Source organism: Narcine bancroftii, chromosome 3, assembly GCF_036971445.1.
Source record: "Narcine bancroftii isolate sNarBan1 chromosome 3, sNarBan1.hap1, whole genome shotgun sequence".
Lineage (NCBI taxonomy): Eukaryota > Metazoa > Chordata > Chondrichthyes > Torpediniformes > Narcinidae > Narcine > Narcine bancroftii.
Genome location: NC_091471.1, coordinates 135,440,077 through 135,456,967, shown reverse-complemented (window position 1 = coordinate 135,456,967; position 16,891 = coordinate 135,440,077).

The window sequence follows — 16,891 nt, the reverse complement described above, 5'->3', positions numbered from 1 at the left end:
TTTGGAGTAGCTTGTTGATGAGCCCACTAGGGGTTCTGGATTGGGTGCTGTGTAATGAACTAGTGGTGGTTAGAGGAGGCAGTAATCACAATATGATTCAGTTCACTTTTAAATCTGAAAAGGAGAGGCTAAAGTCCGATGTGTCAGTATTTCAGTGGAGTAAAGGAAATCACAATTCCATAAGAGGGGAATTTGACCAAAGTCAAATGAAAAAGCACTGATGGTGGAAGTTAAACCCAAAGTAAAAGGAAAAGAGAGGGTATGGAAGGAAGTAAAAATAAGTGGGAAGATAGAGGACTGGGAAACTTTTAAAAACTTAGAGAAGACAACCAAAAAGGTGATTAGGAAGGAACCCTAACCCTAACCGTAACCCTAATGTGCGAATTATGAAAGGAGGTGAGCAAATAATATTGAAGAGGATACCAAAAGGTTTTTTTAAATGTATAAAGGGTGAAAGAATGACCATTGTAGACTTAGGACTGATAGAAAATGAGGCTGAAGACATTTTAACAAGAGTTAAGGAAATGGGAGAGGAACTGAATTAATATTTTGGATCAGTCTTCATTGTGGAAGACGTTGGTAGCATATCAGATTCTTATGGCTCTCTTGGAAGAAAAGCAAGTGAGAAGGTACTTAGGAAGCCAAGTGGTCTAAGGGTAGATAATTTCCTGGACCAGATAATTGTGGCTGTAGAGATAGTGGAGCCATTGGTAATGATCTTCCAGGAATCAACAGATTCTGGGATCGTTCCAGTGGACTGGAGCACCACAGATGTCACTCCACTATTTAAGATGGAAGCGAGGCAGCAGAAAGGAAATGATAGATCTATTAGCCTGATGTTAGTGGTTGCGAAACTCTAGGAGTCATTTGTCAAGGATGAGGATGAGAAAATCATACCTGACAAACCTAATGCAATTTTTGAAGAGATTACAAGTAGGATAGATAGAGCAGATGGAGTGGATGTGGTCTTTTTGGACTTTAAAAAGGCCTTCAACAAGATGCCATACATAAGGCTGTTAAAAAAGATGCTAGTCAATGGAATTGCAGGAAGGATACTAGCATGTGAATCGGTATGTGCATGTCTAATAGGTAGGAAACCGAGTAGGAATAAAGGGATCCTATTGTGGTTGGCTACCTGTTACTTAGTGGTATTCCGCGGGACTTGGTGCTTTGGCCACTTCTTTTCTTGTTGTATATAAATGATTAGGATTTTAGAATAGATGGATTTGTGGATAGATTTTCATTTGATGCTAAAATAGTTGGAAGGGTGGGTGGTGCTGAGTATACCGATAGGCTGCGGAGAGACTTGGATAGATTAGGAGAATGGTCAAAGTAGTAGCAGATGAAATACAATGTGAGAATGTGTACGATAACGCACTTTGGTAGAAGAAATAGACAGGCAGACTATTATTTAGAGGGGGAGAAATTTCAAAATTCTGAGATGCAAAGGTACTTGGGTATCCTTGTGTAGGACCTAAAGGTCAACCTCCAGCTCGAGTCTGTGGTGAAGAAGGTGAATGCAGTGTTGACATTCATTTCTAGAAAATAGCACATAGGCAAAAACCTCTCCCCAGGAGTTACAGCCTCAGCTCTCTCTCTTTCCTCCCTCTCAATTTTCATCCTCTCTAATTGATACTGTCTTTCAGCCAACTCTAACTCATGTAACCTCTGTTTATCAGCTTCCTCTCTTTGAATTTTAGCCTCTTCTCTTTGCCTTTCAGCCTCTTCTCTTTGCCTTTCAGCCTGGTCTGCCTTATATTGTTGTCTCAGCAACTCAAAATTACATTTCTCTCTTTCCTCTTGCACCCTCAATTTCTCCAATTCCAATTGCAACTCACCTCTGGAAAATCTTCTAAGTCTTTCTGAACAAATTTACTCTCACCTATATAATATTTCACTATAATCCTTTGAATGTGTACTTTCCTCATCCAATGTTTAACTTCAGTCAGTTTTAAAGCCCTAGAAATAACCATCAGTTCCTCTTTTCTCTTGCTCTTCAGCTCTGCAGATGAAGGTTATGATAAAAATTTATCAACATCTATTGCTGCTATTTTTCACACTCGAGCTTTAAATTGGCTTGGGGGAAAAAAACAATTGAGTAAAAACCCACAAAACTCATGTTCAATTGACTGGACGAGTCCCCATAAAATGTTACAAGCCCAAAGGACCCCAAAACAAGTAGTTACTTAAACAAATGTTGTTTTTAATTATCTTTAAACATGAAAACAGAATCAAACTTTAACTTTAACTTATCTCTATACTTAACTTACCTAAATTAACCCCCTTCTAATTCTAAGCGCACGTGTAAATTTAAGAAAAGTTATTTGGTTCGCAGTTCAATCTCACTTCTTCTTCCAAGTTCTCTGGTTGCAGGCAATTCTTATACTGTGCACAGAATTTAACATGTATAAATTCACCAGGCTTTGGTGCTCAAAAGGTAAATGTTTACCACTCAGGAAGGTTCTTGTAGGCTTTGCAGAAAGAGATTTGTTGTTCCAGGATTTCCACAACTGAGGTACCACCATTAGTCACCTCAATGTCTCGCTGATGAAACTTGCCCCATCAGGGTTCTCCAGATGATAACCTCTTTCTTTCAGGCCACCACAGAGTTCCTTTCTGTTCCCCATTTCAAGAGAAACAGCAGTCAGATAGCACTCCCAGCCATCCGCCACTCTGGAGTTTTCTGTTTCCAATGAGCTTTTCCTGACTTGTTTCAGCCATGACTGTTCAGTCTCTTTCATTGTCACACACTGGCTGAGAGAGCTTGTCCTCTCTCTCTCTCTCTCTCTCTCTCTCTCTCTCTCTCTCTCTCTCTCTCTCTCTCTCTCTCTCTCTCCCCCCCTCTCTCTCTCTCTCTCTCTCTCTTCAACTGAGACTGCTAGAAAGCCCATGTGACTCTCACTTTCAAAAGCCCCCACCTTCTTCAGCAAACCACAGGAGTTCTCCTTCTTCATCAAGCTGTGTCTTAGGTAAACAAAACCCAGGAGTGATCTTTCTATGAGCACTTTGTAAAAAGGTCAGAAGCCTTGTAATTATTCAACCAGCCAGCCTGTCTCCATTTCAAACAATGTCTCTTCATTTCATGACATCATTTCAATTAGCACCTACTTGTGAAATGTGCATAAAATTCTCCATGGTTTCTGTAAAGTTCACTGAATATAAATTCTTCAATATTTCAAATAAGATCTGTTTTAAAATGTGTTTATGTATGTAACCTACTCTTAGCTTGCCAAATTCTCCCAAATATATATTCCATTACGAATGTAATGTTGAGACTCTAGGAAGTACTGGTGAGGCCTCACTTGAAGTACTGTGTACAGTTTTTGGTGCCTTATTTGAGAAAAGGCATGCTGGCATTGGAATAAGATTTAATAGAATGATTCCTTATCCAATTAAAACCTTTTGTTGCTCTGGATTCCTTTCCCATTCTCTGAATTCTGAGACTCTCTGAGATTTCCTGCTTCTAGCTTATTCTGCTTATTCCTTGAAGAAGGGCTCAGGCCCAAAACGTCATCTTTGTCTCCTATAGTCTCCGGAAAGACCAGCTGAGTTCCTCCAGCATTTCTTAATTTCCATTCCTCGTTTGCCTTTTGGTTTTCTGGCAACTTGTATAAACACTCAACTAAGAGAAAAGAAAGACAAATTTAGTGATGATTTTGAATTTGACTGTCTCTCACAGCTGCTTGTATTTACTACAATAACAGTGTCGGCAGACTTCCCCGTTTCACTGAGATCAGGGAATCCCATGATTAGATAAAATATCACTCAGACCGTCGATGTTGCATTATTGAGATCGAATGCGCGATTTTCTTTGAATCAATTTACTAAACTTAAACTAGCATGGGAAAAGGGGTTTGGAATTGTTCAATATAAAGAAGGGAAAATAAGATGAGCTGCCACAACCAACTTTGTCACACAATCAGTGGAATACAATGAAGAATCTCGTCCAGTGTAGCTCAAACTGTAAATTTTAGTCTGAATTTCTAACATTGACATAGAACATTTCATTTCCTGTCAATTCATTCTCAATAATGTTTCTTTTTCAAGAGACCAAGCTTTAATAGCAAATGGAACATAATACTTTCACACCTCCTGATCCACACACATTCCCCACAAAATACTCAAGGTCAATGAATATTGTCTCATTTCCTTGGGGCTGGCAGGCGCCTGAGAAATTCAAATGAATCTCAAGAGCCCTTTGAGGGATATATTATAAATCCCACCATCTTTTGTTCCACACCTATGGCAGCTCAGATGTAACATACTGAGCGTGCAGACCTGCACACAAAATCCCAGCTATCATCTCAATTCAGCGATCTATGCAACTAGAGTAAGAAGGCTCTAGTTTTATTTTCAAATCCTCTTACAATAAATGCCAGCATACCATTTCCCCTTCTAATTGCCCACTGATTACATGTATCTGAACATAAACACCTCTGAATCGGTCACTTTTCCTCTACTAAAGTGGATGAACTTACATTTTCCAATTATATTCCTTTTGTCACATTCTTGGCCATACACTTAGCCTATCTATATCCTCCTGGAGTCTCCAAAGTGTCTTCACAGCCCATCCTGTCATCTCGCTTGGTATCATATAGCCCAACCTCTGGGAAGGAGACACCTTCCATTGCAATAGCTGATGCCATTTATGCTTAACATTTCACAACAAACAGATGCAATTTCTGAATTTAACTATAGATGATATGAAACAACAGAATCTGAACTGCTGATTGAACTGATTGACATTGACCAATAATTTTCACTCCTGATGGGCGAATGCAGTAATGATTATAACTTCGCCAAATGGCATAAGGGGAGAGGGAGAAGGAAAGGAAGTGGGAGGAGATGGAAGGGAGGGGAGAGGGGGAGAGAGGGGAGAGTGGGGCAAAAGAGGGGGTTAGAAAGGGGAGGGGGAGCAGGGGTGGAGAAGAGGGAGAGAGGGAGAGAGGGGAGAGAGAAAAGGGAGGGGGAGAGAGGAGGGAGAAAGGGGTGGGAGAGGATTTCTTGTGTGAAAGAAAGGAGAATGCCTCTGGTAAAGAATCTTCATCCTGGAATATTAATTTGAATTCTCTTTCCACTGATGATGCCTGACCTTGCAGCACTTTCAGTTTTTCTTTCACAGTATTTAGATGGTGAATCTCTTGCCCTCTCCTTCACCCCAGTTGTGTTAAATTCCACAACTCTACCTTTCTAAAACTCCATTAAACCCTTCTATGCAATGTTTGAAAAGACTGGATATCTCTCTCTCTCCCTCTCCCCCCCCCCCCACCTCTCTCTTCCTCCACCCCCCCCCCCACCCTCCCCCACCCCCCCCCCCCCCCCAATCACTATTGCATTCACCCATCAGGTTTAGAAACAACTCTGCACTTCATCTTTCTGACAAAAATGCTGATTTTGAAAGGAGTTCAGGCAGTACAGGTTAGCTTAATCTCAAACTAACTACCCTCTGACTCCTTCACTAAGCCAGTTTGAATCCAATGGACCATTTCCTCTTGGATCTCATGTAATTTAATATTCTGACTAAAGGCCTTGTTAAAATCCCTACATACAACATCCACTGCTCTACCCTCATCAACCATCTTGGTCACTTCTGCAAAAATCTCTGTCAGGTTCATGGGATACAATCTGCACACACAAAGCCATGTTGAATATGTCCAATCAGTCTCTGCCTATCTAATGCTGGAAGATCCTGTCTTTCTGAATCCCCTCCAGAAATGTTCCAAACACTGACTTCTGTGATCTTCTCTACTGTAACAAATGATGAAAAATAATAATTTAAAAACTCAGCCATCTCCTGAAGCTCAACACAAAGACAGCTATGTTGATCTTTAATGGAACCCATCCTCTCCCTTACCACCCTTTAAATTTGAATATTTCAGTAGAATCCCTTGAGATTTTTCTACTTATGCCTATCAGTTCCATCTCATGTTCTTTTTTGCATTTCCCTCTTAAGCATATTCCTACACTTTTGCACTCATCAAGGGATTTGCTTGAACTGGATTGCTTAATTCTAGACTATGCCTCCTTCTTTATCCTTGCCAGTATTTTGCAAGGCATCAGAATTTTGCCATCAGAAAACAATCTGGTTGGGACCTCAACAGTTCAAGCAGGATCAGTGAGGGGAAAAAGAATTGTCAATGTTGCAGGTTGGAACCCTTCATCAAGATTCTTAACTACGGGTGAGGTAGCAGAAGTCTAGATGTTGGCTAATATTGCACCTTTATTTTAAAAAAAGACTGCAAGGACAAGCCAGGGAACTGCAGGCAAATGAGCTAACTCTCAGTAATGGATTAGTTACTGGAAGGGATGCTGAGAGAGAGGATATATGTGCATTTGAGAAGGGTAGGACGGATTATTAGGGATAGCATGACTTTGTGGGTGAGAAATCACGTCTCAAATTTTTACTAAATTCTTTGAAGAGGTGACCAAGATGATTGATGAGTAGAGGGTGGTAGATGTTGCTTACATGGACCTTAGCAAGGCCTTTTGACAAGGTACTGCATGGTAGACTGGTCCAGAAGGTCAGATTGCATGGGATCCAATGTAAGTTGGTTAATGGGACATAGAATTGGTTTGATGGTAGGAGTCAGAGCATGGTAGTGAAGGGTTATTACTCAAATTGAAAGTTTGGGACTAATGGTATGCTACTGGTCATCTATAAATACGACTTGGATGATAATGTACTGTAGGTGGCAGGTTAGTAAGTTTGAAAATCACACAGAATTGGTGGCATAGTGGGCAGTGAAGAAAGTTATCTAAGATAAGATACAAGTAGGATCTGTGAATGGGCAAAATGAGCCAAGGAATGGAAGCTTGGATAAGTATGAGGTGTTGCATATTGGTAGGTTGAACCAAGGCAGGACTAACATCATTTTGTCATGATCTCCGAGATTTAAGAATTGACTACCTGGCTGCCGTTACTGCACTTAACAAAGACACTATGAGAAACAATTTTCCCACAGGAGAGAAAAAAATGAAAACAATCGCATCTCTTCTACCTTCACAGAACATATGGGGTTCCCTGGTCATTGCCTTTCACTGTCCTAGCACATCATCCCTTGTCATTACTGCCAACTACAATGAAATGCCACTACAAGCCACATCTTATCCTTTCTCACCCTTCCTGCCTTCTGCGGGGAGTGTTCTTTCTGCGACTCCCTGGTCTGCTCATTCCTTCCATTTCATCCCTCCCTGACCCCTGGCACTTTCCTCAGAAACCACATGAAGTGTAAAGATTGTTCCTCCTCCTCCTCCTCCTCCATCCAGGGACCTAAACAATCCTTCCAAATGAGGCAAAGATTCAAGTGCACCTCTTCCAACCCTCAGCTATTGTATTTGTTGCTTCCAATGTGCTATTGTACATTATGTTTTGTAAAATAATGTGCAAGACCAAGTGTAGCCTCGGGAACTGGTTGGCAGAGCACTTGTGCTCTGCCTGCAAATGCCTTCTTCAGCTCCAGGCTTTGTAAATCCTCATCACATTCCCACAACAGCCTGTTGGTTCTCGGCTTGCTCCACTGCCAGGAAGAGGTCCAATGCAAACTAGAGGAGTGTCACCTCATATTCCTCCTGGGTAGTCATACCCAAGGATATCATGGAGAATTTTCCCATTTCAGGCAACCTCTTAAGTTCCACTTTGTTTCCTTCCAATCCACCTGTTCCTCCCAGTTTTGCTTCCTTTCCCACACCCTCATCTCCAGATCCCCATCACCATCTTTTATCCCCCTCCTGTTCCATCCCCTATTACCCACATTTTGCACAGCAGACTTTCTTCCCCATCTGCTTCCATTTGTCCTTTATCTCTCCCTTAATGGTTCCCATTATCACCTTTCCTACTTATCTGCTTCCAGCGCTGATTATCTTTGTGTCCTCATTTATCCCACCCCCACCCCCCATAGCAGCTGCCTCAACCTTCACAGTCCCCACTCCTACCAATATCCCTCCCCCCACCTGGTTCCATCTGTCTGTTTTTCCTCTTGTTTGCAACCACCTAATACCCACCTGCTTCTGCCTCCCAAGTGCATTCCTGCCCCAAAAGGCTCCATCTGATGCCACCTGTTTACCTGTCCACCTGTTCACCTGTCTTTGGTCCACCTGTTCCCTACTGGCCAATCTCAGTCATTTCCCTCCCCTCATTCATTGACCAGCTACATTCCCTCTATCCTACAGTTGGGGCACAAGGTCTAGTCCCAAAATGCCGACAATTCCACACCCCCTTCAGATGCTGATCAACTCGTTAAGTTCTTCCAGCACTTTGCTTTTTGCTTTAGACCCCACCATCTTAAAGCTCTTGTGTTCCATGGCATCTGTTGAGAAGCTGAGTGGAACTCTTCAACCATTCATTTTCTGCCATAGACTCTACTCGGCTGTTGTGGTGACTGGCACCTGGAGTTCAAAGGGGACTCTGATCTGTAGGGAGGCTGTGACAGTACCTGCTCCATGGCTTGTTTTGCCAACTTGAAGACTAGCTGCTGGTCAGGGACCCAGTGAAATGTGGCCTTCTTCCTGGAGACAGCAAGATAGTGCAATGGGGGACTTGCTGCTGCCAGTAGCCCAAAGTGCCAACGAAATGATGATGCCTTAATGATGGGCACTGCTGAGTTTTAAATTTTATTTTGTGCTGCCTCCAAAATATCCCTCTGTCCTGAGTGCCACTGGATTCCCAGGAAGAAGACCATCTGGCTGGGACTCTGTATTTTCGCCTGATTGATCACCCAACCATGAGCACACAGACAGAGTCCAATTCATCCGCTACCGTCTGCTCTATGGAGCCTTTGTCGGTAATGTCATCGATGTAATGACTCACATAAGCATCAAAACATGTATGGCGTGCCAGCCCAGGTGAAGGCAAACTGATCCTGGGAATCGGAGCCTAAGGGGATAAAGAAGAATGCATTGGCAAGAACCACCAGAACATACGAAGGTTTGGTGTCCTTGCCCACATTCGGAGGGGCTGCAGCAAGGTGGGGGGGGGGAAAATTTATTTAATTTTCCGCAATCTATTGTCATGCCGCATGCCATTTTTCTTCTGGACGGGTCAGATAGGGCTATGGTAGGGGGCCTTTTTTGGGGCAGGGTTCTAGCAGGGACCTACTTGTCGTTAATGCCATCAGCCCTCAATGTAGGGCACAAGGACACACTTTTAATTGCGTCAAGCATCACTAAATGCTACCAATGCTTGACAACGCTAGTGACTCGGCCGTGGGCGGGTGGAGAGTCGCTAGTGTGCGTCAGCCTAGAAGCTACTGACATGGGAGGGAGTGGGGTGGGTCTGATGGCCACAATCATATGGGGGGGGCACAGCATCTCATTTGGGAGGCAATGCCCATGGATGCCCCCCTTGGCACTGACCCTGCGCTTCTGCAATCTCTTCATTGTCACCTGGCACCGCATACTGGTCGGTGCAGACTACTGGGGTGGGAGAGGGGGGCATCAAGGTCAAGACCACCACTCTGAGGTCAGGATGGACAGAAGTAACTAAATGCCCACCAAGGTGGAGGTTACCCTGTCATCCTCAGGGAGGTAATGCCTGGGAGCCCTTTTGTAAAGGCTAGCAAATCTCCAATGACCCTTGTGTTCTTGCTGACTATGTCCCACTGCAGTCGGCACATCAGGTCCCACTCAAAGTGTGGGGAGCTTGACCCGCACCGCAGTCACCAAGTGATCCTACAAAGTGGTCCCATCATCAATCCCTTCAGGTGGCTCCCATAGGGAATTATTGACCATTTGCTGCTTAGACAGACTGCCCAGAGTGCTGGCCTTTAGGTGGGAGAGGCAAATATGGGGGAATCCATTTGGCCACCCTGACCACACACACACACACACACACACACACACACACACACACACACACACACACACACACACACACACACACACACACACACACACACACACACACACACACGTGTACTTAGTATTCCATGTATGTCCAGCCAAAACTCTTTGAACCCCGTTCACAGTACTGATTGTTGTGTTTGAGAAAGTATCAGGTTCAAGTCTGGACACAAGTATTACAATCAGAAGTAACTTTATTCAATACATGGGAGACAAACAGTGGAGACATCAAACGATATTTAATTACTCTACTACTAAACAACTATATAGTCAGTCACATCGGACCAAGGTTGGACTCCGATATTAGTGGCTGCCTTTCTTCTACACATTTCACAGACAAGGACTTTCAAATACAATCCCAATTCCCTGAATCAACAGGGGTGGGGGTGCAGCTCTCTGCAAGAACTGATCTATTGCAGTGCTATGGCTCAACCCACAAGTCCTCCAGCGATGTCCACAGTAGCGATCTATCATGGAACGAGGTCCGGGGCTCGGACTATGAGGTAGAGAGATGGAAATGTCGTATGCATTGATGTTTTATACTGCTTTGAACTGGGAGTCTGGCCATCGATGTCACTGAGTCATTCCAATGAGCCAACAGTAAGATCTGCACTAATGGGTGGGGGGTGGGGGGCGGGGGGTCGGAGTCCAACCTTGATTGGGAGGTGATGCGACTTCCGAATAAACTTCAGACAGGAAGATCATGTGATCATCCACAATCCACAATGATCCAGACAGGGAGGACACGTGTTCATCCACAATTCACAACTTGATAAAGAAAGGAGTGACATTTGTATTTCTTATGCCTACCTGTTCAACTGGACAGCATTCTTGGAAGGAGATTAGAAGAGTTTCACAAAGAAAATAAGAATTCCACAATTTGCTTCTGAAGAAATTTCCCATTACTGGAATGGGAAGAAGTTGCCTTCAGACCCTTTAAGACGGAGATGAGAAAGCATTTTTTTACCCAGAGAAGTGTGAATCTGTGGAATGCTCTGCCACAGAGGGTGGTAGAGGCGGATTCGCTGACTATGTTCAAAAGAGAGTTAGATAAGACTCTTGTGGGTAATGGAGTTAAGGGTTATGGGGATAAGGCTGGAAAGGGGTACTGATGGTAATGATCAGCCATGATCTAAAATGGTGGTGCTGGCCCGACGGGCCAAATGGCCTACTCCAGCTCCTATTGTCTATTGTCTATTGTTCTTGTATGGATGAGGTTTATTAATCTCTTTCCAGGGTCAGTAAATGTGACCATAGTGACCAGATTTCCTCTGTCAATCCCAGTCCAACATTGAATGGTTCCACATGGTGCAGGCATCAAATCAGCTCCCCACTTGAATAATGGGTTTATTATTTGGACCTTGAAGTTCATTTCTGAAATAGAAATATATTTCAAGAATTTTATTAATTAGTTTGTCAAACTTATTTTGAGAAATTGATTTCATTGCAGTTTGAATTTAAGCAACAATTTCATGAACCAAGGATGCTGAAAGAAACTAGACACCCTTTTGCCTTTCAAAAAAATCTGGGAGCATGCTGACTGAGCAGATCTTGTGTCCCATTGGCAGATAAGGCTTCAGGTTCATAAAATTACACCTTCTTTTTATATTTTTGGAAAGAAATTCAAGTTTCTCGTTTCAGCTCTCATCAACTTGAGCACAAGATACAGTCATTAAACATTCATGATTCTCTTCTGAAAACCAACAGCAAGAACAGAAGGATGAAATATGGAGTCAACTATGAAGCAGTTATATATTGTTGACTCGAGATTCTCTGGGATTCTGTCTTATTTTGATACATTTTGTGGTCAGTCCAAACAATCCTGTGGTTGGAGAATAAGCTGAACTGATGAGCAGCTGTGCAAATCTAGACAAAAAGAAGACATAGAATCCATCTGTTTTTCTTTAAATGTGAAACCATTATGTCAATAATCATGTGAAGAGCAACACTGGGAAAAATTCTCCGCCAAGATCTCTCAGAAGACTGTCTGGTAACTGGGTCCTCGCAGTAAAGAAGCTGAAAGGCAATTTTCTGCCCAGCGGAGTGTTGGCCAGAAGTCCTCTACGATCCTTAGCTCGACTCATCAAGGAATCCAAGACAGCACAAACTTCCATTCTTCTCCGAGCTCACATCTGCCTGATAAATACACAGCAGGTTAATCTGGCACAAGTCCAATGAAATGAATGGGAGAAGTCAGTTCTCTAGAGAAAGGTTGTAAAACATTTTGATTTAATTAAGTTGGTTAAAATGCTTTAATTGTATGATGTGTATATGCATACATGTATGTGTTATATTATTTTAGCCATACATTTTTAACATTATTTGTAGTTTTTGACAGTTGCTGATTTATGCTTGTGAACATTGAAGACACTTGCAGACATTACATTTAAAAAGCTGGTTCTTCACATCAGGAAAGGCCTGTGCTGTCTGCAACAAGTTGATGAGCAGAAAGCTGGCCTTTCGTGGAAGACTGTGCCCAGAATCTCATGGACACAAATGGCTGGCAATTACAGTGGAAGATTCTGCAGCCTTGAATTTGTCTTCATCTCAGTCACTCCCTCAGAGTTAAGCATAACCTACTTTTACTCCAGTTCAATGCTACCTGGGATGGCCAATGCAGCCAATATGGGAATTGCACACTCTTCCACACACGGGATAAAGATAGAAGACAGGGCAGGCAGGTGAGTAGTTTGTGAAGTGGTACACATTTTCCAATACTTACACAGTGTCATCTGTAAGTTCCCAATGCAAGTCTTTGAAGTTCCATCTCAGTGCTTCTTCTCCACTTTGTGAAGTGGTGGACGAGATTCCCAAGAATTGGTGGAAATTATGTACTTTTTCAAGGAGTCTTTGAACATATCTTGAATCTTTTTCTGTCTCCTGTGTAATATCTTCTCATGACAAGAGCTTGTTTCAGGAATTTGCTGTCAGCCGTGCAGGCAACATTATTGACTGAGTGTAATTAGGAAGATGACATTAGTTTGCTATCCTGTTAGGGAATTTGAAGCATTTCATGGTGGTGGTATTAATTGTAGCTTTGTAGTTAAGAGATGCTTACTGTAAGTACTACAGATCTCAGAAGCATATCGGGAGGAAATGATTACTGTTGTCAGGCAGATCACGTTTAGTGCCCAGTCTGAAGTTTTATCTTCAGCCACCCTTCACCGCAAGTATTCAAAGTGTGTGCTCATGTAGATAAAGGTAATTAATTATTACAGTTGTTATTGTCACCTGATTCAAGATGAACATTTCCAATTTTACTGCTAAAACATCTCTTCCACTAACGTTTTGCAAAATAAATCTGTGCAAATACTAAACAAAGTTTGCTGATATACATGTATGTCATTAATCAGACTTCAATAGTGACCAGCTCAATTAATTGCACAGATAGCAGAGCAGTTCACAGAGCAGATAGCACAGTGATGTTAGAGCACCAGGGAGCAGGACTAGGATTCAAATCCCACACTGTTTGTAAAGAGTTTTATGTTCTCCCCTTGTCTACGTGGGTTTCCTCCGGAGGCTCTAGTTTCCTCCCACCATTCAAAACTTATCGGGAATTGTTAAGGCACAGGCTAGAGGGCCGAAATGGCCTGTTACCGTGCTGTATGTCTAAATTTAAAATGTAAATTTAATTATATTTTCACAGTCAAGGCCAAAGGAGATCTTCACATGATTTTCACGTCACAAATTGTAAGGTGAATGAGGCAGATAGATATGAAATCAATTTACTGGAAAGCATGATTCCCTATACCCTCTGCTGAAATGTCAGGGTGACAGAAATTCACCTCGTTTTTCCTAGTGTACGCACATCAACCTTCCTCTTAGACAAAATAAAAACCTATATGAGCATCAGAAAATGCTTAGTGAACAGGTAACCTTCCAGCAATTTCCATTGATTATCAGGTTCTGCAGAGAGGGGATTGAAGGGTAATGGTCAGTCTGTTTATCATATATATGGGAGGAGAAGGAATATAATATTTGGTCTATACTCTCCCCTTTGAGTTTAAAAAAAATACAATAAATGGTCAAATGTTTGTGTTAATGTTAACAGATGAATCAAATCTTCCATATTTATTATAACCTTGTTATTGAGGACAAGCACCTTGTTATTGAGGACAACCTACCAAAAATGATAGGTTGGTTGTGCTAACAGTTATGGTTAATTACTGAAATAGACGTAAACTTGCTGTGGAATCTATTAGTCAGATCTCAGATAAATTGCATGTTTGTCAAGAACATGATGAAGCATAAAGAAGTCAAGCTTCATTTTGGGTCCGTTTTTCACACAGATACGGTATAATCATGACCATCTACATCAGATGTAATTGTGATAACGACTGAGCTGACTGCATGATCTCCTACTACCGGGAATGTCCCTGCAATGGCCTTCTTCACTGCCTTCTCCTGAATGTTGAACAGCAGCTCCCAAGCCATATTTTGGAATTAATCCATCAAGTAGCATAGTGAAAATGCTGATCGTGCAGCAATGCCAAGAATAATACAGGGAGCAGTATCAACCTCTGTGCATGGCCTTCCTTGGCCTCACTAAATCCTTTAACACTATCAGCTAAAGAAGCCTTGGAGGATCTGCGGATGTGGCTGCCCTTAGAGGTTTGTCTGGATAAAGCTGGACAGATGGACCGGAATGACCAGGTCTAGGATTAATCACAGCAGCACAGAGGAAGCTTAAATGAAAAAAGTAAGAATTAATGGATCTAGTTCAGGGGGATGGGCAGTAACGAGTGGAGCACAATGGAGATCTGTACCTGGCCTAAAGGTATTGATAGTATTATTAACGATTTGGAAGCAGTAATGTGATACTTTTCTTGTTTGCAATAAGGTAGGTGAAATTATGAATTGTGAGAAGGATGCAGAGCAGTTTCAAAGTGGACTTATTCAGAGAGACTTCTCTGTGGATTGTCACTTTGTCGTGGTGGAGAAGCTTCAGTGGTTCTGAGATCCTGAGAATGATGCCGTTTGGGGCTCTGCTCCCTGTAGGGCCACCCATGGCGGTAAGATCAAGGGTGAGGTCCCTGACAAAAAACAATCCAACCAAGATGGCAACGGTGGAACAAGTGGGCAAAGTAACTTCGAACTCAATGGCAGTGACAAAGGCTGCAACAAATCCATCAGCTCCAATCGTCATGATTTTTATGCTTAGTTGGTTGATTTGTGGGGTATTGTGCGCTTCTTGAAGTGCAACATTAAGTACACGTTAAACAAATACGCACACAGGCGTCTTCCCTCGGAGGGTCACTTTCCAAGATTGGACTCATAAACCACTTGAGAGCTCATAGGGATGAAGACCATCATCCTCAACCTCGAGGGATAGCCACGATTCATAGAGAGCAAGTGTGCAAAAATATGGCAGATGCAGTATAACATGGTTCCCGCTTCAGTAGGAAACACAAAAAAGTGGCCCATTTTTGAAGTGGTGCTCAACTGGGAGTTTCCAATATTCATGGAAACTTGAATGTCCCTGAAAGAAACATTCAGATGCAGCAGGAAATTAAAAAGGAAAATGATATGTTGGCCTTCATTACAAGAGCAGAAATATCTTACTGCAATGGGCCTTGGTGAGACCTTAGGTGGAAGAATATTCCATGTAGTTTTGTTCTCTTTATGAAAGAAAGGTTTGTATTACCAAAGTGGATAACCTCACTTTTATCCACATTGTAGTGCATTTGCCATGTATCTGCCCAGTCCCCCAATTTATCCAAATCACACTGGAGCTTCCTGACCCCCTCTTCCGTGCACACAAGCCCTCCTAGCTTAGTGTCGTCTGCAAATTTGGAGATATTACATCCAATCCCCTCATCTAGATCATTAATGTAAATTGTGAACAGCTGGGGTCCCAGTACAAATCCCTGTGGCACCCCACTGGTTACCGCCTGCCACTCAGAAAATGTGCCGTTTATCCCAACTCTCTGTCTTCTATCTTGCCCCCAATCCCATGAGCTTTGATTTTGGAAGCCAGTCGTTTATGTGGAACCTATCGAAGGCCTTTTGGAAATCCAGGTACACCACATCCACTGGCTCTCCCCCATCTATTTTACCTGTCACCATCTCAAAGAATTCCAATAGATTTGTCAAGCACGATTTACCTTTTGTAAATCCATGTTGACCCTGCCCGATCCCTTCTCTGCTAGTCATATGCTCCGCTATTACATCCTTAACCATAAAGACAATGCAACAGTTATTCACCAACCTAATTTGGCAGAACCAAGATCTATTAAAATTCACAAAATTCTTCAAGGCGAAAGAGACTATCCATCAGGAGTCTTTCTTCTGTCTGTGGTAACTCAAAAAACAGGCCCAACAACAAGTTAAAAAGAAAGAGTACAAGAGGTAGGATGAGAAGACATTTTCTCATATTGCTGCACCATTGAAGTTCATTACTATAGGAAGCAGTGATGGCCAAACAACTAAACATTTTAAGAAAATCTCTCAGAACAAAAGGAATCTTGGAGTATGGAGAGACAGCAAGCATATGGTATTGAGTGGGATGATCAGACATAATCATATTGAACAGTGGGCCAAGTATGAAGCATTGACTTGCCTACTCTTGCCCCTAGACATAGAAGAGACTGCAGATGCGTAAACTAACCACCGGAGAAATTTAGCAGGTCAAGCAGCATCTGTGGAGGCAAAGAAATAACTGACCTTTCAGCATGTCATATGGCATCAGGATAGATGCAAATTTCAAGCTAAAACTAGCTATCCCTGTGCATCTATAAACGCTGTTAAATGTTCTGAGTTCCATTGCTGGCTGTTTTTCACTCCTACTTTTCATGTTTCTATTGCAAATGTTCCTAATGTGTTATCTTCACAAATGTGCTGAGCTTCAAATGGTGGCCATTCTCTACTGGATTATGATAACACATTCATGGGCAGCTTGAAAGGCAATGTTTTTGCAATCTATGTGATTTTGCATCTAGGGAAACCAGCTTTCCCTTAACCTTGTTCAATCCCTACCTGCCATTCAATGCCTGTCAATATGTTTACCCAACAATTCAAAGTTAGAAGCAACTTTAGTTAATGATGCATGCTCACT